Consider the following 4,034-nt stretch of genomic DNA (forward strand, 5'->3'; position numbering starts at 1 on the left):
TGGGTCCGGCCCACGCTGCGCCTGGGCTGGGACTGGTCCCGCCGGCGCAGGGTAGAAGGAAACTCTCTGCACACTCACAGGACCTGGGCTCTGTTTTCAGAACCAGCTTTTTGATTCGTTAATTCTTTGAACTGTATTCTTTGTCTCGATTGAATTAATTTCTGCCCTACTCTTTATGATTTCTTCCTATCTTTGGGTTTTGGGTTTGGTTTGCTCTTCCTTTTCTAGATGTTGTAAGTACAGCATTATGGTGTTTATTTGTTCTCATTCTGTTTTCCTAATGTGTGAGTTTACAGATATAAATTTCCCTCCAAGAACTTTTTTCATTACATCCCATAAATTCCAATAAATTGTACTTGAATTTCCATTAATTATAGATAGTGTTCAATTTCTCATTTAATTTCATCTGTGACCCATTGGTTCCGGAGTAGGGTGTTGTTTAATTTCCATGTATTTATGGGTTTTGTCTGGTTTCTTTGTTGTCTGTTTCCAGTTTCATTGCACTGTGGTCAGATAATATGCAGGGATAATTTCCGTTTTCGTACATATACTTAAGCATGACCTATGGACTATTATGTGGTCTATTTTAGAAAATGACCCATGTGCAGCTGAAAAAAAATGTGTATTCAGCTGTTGTTGGGTGGAACACTGTATGTGTCCACTAAGTCCATTTGTTCCAAACTCTGGTTCAGTTCTTCTACTTCTTTGCTAATTTTTTGTCTGCTTGACCTATCTTTTAGGGATAAGGTGTGTTAAGGTCTCCTGTTAAGACTGTGGTATTAGACAGTAGATTTTTTCATGTCCATTAAGATTTTTCTTATATAGTTTGGTGCTCCCTTGTTATGTGCATACATATTTACTGCTGCTTCATCTTCCTCTTGAATTTTTCCCCTAACCAGTATATAGTGGCCTTCTTTATTTTGTTTGATCATTCTAGGTTTGAAGTTGAGACTGTCTGATAACAGGATTGCTACCACCGCTTTTTTCTGAGGTGCTGGGTCATGTAGTATTGTTTTCCATCCTTTGACTTTCAGCCTATGAATTTCTTCATGAGTTAGCTGTGTGTTTTTTATATAGTATATTGTTGGATTTTGTTTCCTAATCCACTGTGCCAGTCTATTTCTTTTACTTGGTGAATTGAGTCCATTTACATTGATGGTTATAACTGAGATCTGTTGACTTACGATCGACATGTTATTTACCTGATGTTGTTTATTCCTTTTTCTCCTGTGTTCATTTGCCATATTTAATGGGTTCTTTCTGTTCTCATTTGTGGAGTTCTGATCATTTTGGTCCCTATCTAGAACATTTTCAGCAGTCTGTGTAGGGTTGGCTTTGTCATCATGAGATTCTTTAGTTGTTCTTTGTCATGGAAGTGTTTCACTTCTCCATCAAACTTGAAAGAGAGTTTTGCAGGTTATAGTGGTCTGGGCTGAATTTGTTTTCATAGAGGACTTGAAGTACTCTTCTCCATATTCTTCTTGCCTTCATGGTTTGTGATGAGATGTCTGCTGTTATTCTGATGGGTTTTCCTTTGAATGTGATGTTTCTTTTCTCTAGTGGTTTTCAATAAATTGTTCTTGTGCTGGATTTCTGGGATCTTGACTATTATACTATTCACTTGGCAGGCTTAAGCCTGGTCTGAAGAGGTCCAGCGGGCACAGGGGAGCGCAGAAGCTTTCCCACACTGGGCCTGGGTTTGGGTGGTTCTGGGAGGGTCTGGAGAGCACAGTGGAAGTTATCATTCATGTGGTGGGCTTGGGCTGTCTCCAGAGAGCTGGAGGGGTCCTGAAAGTGCAGCGGAAGGTCTCACTCACACAGTGGGCCTGGGCCTGGCCTATTCCATTGCTTTACAGCATGAAAACTTTAAATTTGATTCTGTCATTGAGTCACTTCTAGAACCTTAAAACCAGAGCCAGCTACTGTGATAGTAAAGTGACCATGAGATTTTCATTTGTTTTCACCTTGCAGAATAATTTGACCTTAGCATGGCAAAAGTAAATAAATCACATAGAATTAATGTAAACTTAACAGCTTGCTGCTAATGAAAGAGAAGCATCTTTTCTTCTCGGGCTTCTATCAGAAGAGCTGTCCTCTCTCCCGCACTCCTCTCTGCCATGCTCCCACCCTACTTCCTGACCCCCACTGGTTCCCTCTGCTGCTCTGAGTTCCTGCAGAGGGAACTGTGGTCACTGCCCTGGACTGCAGCTTTAGCAGATGGGATTATGATCATCTGTTCGCTGTTTTGTGTCCGCGAGGCTGGATGGCAGGGCCCACGATGGAAGCCAACCTTGCCAGTGGTGATTCAGCACAGTTCTCTTAGTGCACGGCTTTTCTGTTTTTGCACTGAGCAGCATGGTTTAGAGCAATGGCAGCAAACATACGGCATGTGCATTGTTCTTCTTCTAAGACAAAAATGTTACCATATGAATTATTTTCCTAGACTAAAACCTCAGTACTTCAGGTTTAACTGCAGTGTTGCCACTTTGTGAAAATAAAGTGGGTTTGGGTTGCAGTTTAGTTTGTGTCACAACTTCAGGGCCTCAGTCCATGGTCAGTGGGCTGTGAGGCAGGAGCATCACGGCACAAGTTCCTGGTAGAGCGGAGCCATTCAGGCCATGGAGGCTGGGACCAGGGGACAGTGCCAGAGAGGAAGCAGCAAGGCCCAGCCAGGCCCCCAGGTCACAGCTCCATGTCCCAGCCAGACCCGCACAGTAGAGGTCTCCACCCTTGAGAGGGCAGGTCCCAGGGTTGGCCATGTGGATGCTGCTGAGCTCAGCAGACATGGTCTCCGTGCTTTTCACTTGGGTATTGCCCCAGTTCATTCTGGGCTGCTGCACTGAAGTCCTGCGGACTCTGGAACTGGGGAGCTGATAAAGAAAAAGTATACCTTCCACTGATTGAGAGGCTGTGCAGGCTAAGGTCAAGGCACTGGTAAGGCTGGCTTTGCCATGAAGGCTGTGTCCTCCTGAGAGGGGGGAGGAGGACAGGATGGCCCACATGGGCAGTGCCGCTTCCTGTGGCCAGATGACCCCATTCATAGGGGAAGTGGTGTCTTGCATTAATCTCCTTTTGGGGGTCCCACTCTTGAAAAATATTACACTGCGTCTTAAGTTGCAAAACCTGGATTTGGAGAGAGACCTTCAAAGCTTAATGTGTACTTACACCTATATATACACACACTCATTAGGAAAACATGCATGTGTGATATGCTCCATACCTATATTGAACATGCAGATATGCTCCATGCCTATATTAAATATATGTTTGGCTCTTATAATATGAATATGTATTTTTATAAGAATGTGTGTGTATTGGCACGTATATATTAGAAGACTCTTGATAGAATCTCTCAGAAGTCAGGACCAGACTAAATGCGTCACCTGAGAATCCATCTGTATGCCCACTATGTTGATCTGAAAACTGTTTTCCTCTTTGCTTTGGCCACTGAGAAACTCAAAGCCCAAGCTGAATTTGTCTCTCATAAACTGAAAAAAAGTTGTGCTTGCTAATAAAGATAACAACTAAAATTCACTGGAGGCCTGCCAAAATAAGTAGGACAACATCATTTTTCCTTTTTTTTTTTGGCGGAACCGGGGATTGAACTCAGGCCCTTGTGCTTGCCAGGGAAGCGCTTATTCTACTAAGCCACCTCCCCGGCCCATAACTTTTTTCTTAGAATGAGAAAAATGCTGTCCTTCACATGCATAGGAAGAAAGCAAGGCATCTTGGCTTTAGTCTATCCTTATTTTCCCCATTACTTAAAAAGAGAAGAAAACTGTTGTTTTTCTCTTTTCAGAGTAAACTACTTCAAATTTCTTTCACAGGAAAGCATACAAAAAGAAAAGAATTGACATATATGTGTACCATCACGTTAATTTAACTTCTTTGGTTGCCCACTATATTTCTAGTCAAATTTATATGTTGAAACTCCTTTTGGCATTGGCTGTTGAACTAGACATTAATGTAGAAAGAAATATTTTGAAATTTTATTTATTTATTTATTTGAGAGAGAGAGAGAGAGAGAGAGAGAG

Source organism: Octodon degus, unplaced genomic scaffold (assembly GCF_000260255.1).
Source record: "Octodon degus isolate 3935 unplaced genomic scaffold, OctDeg1.0 scaffold00193, whole genome shotgun sequence".
NCBI classification, from domain to species: domain Eukaryota; kingdom Metazoa; phylum Chordata; class Mammalia; order Rodentia; family Octodontidae; genus Octodon; species Octodon degus.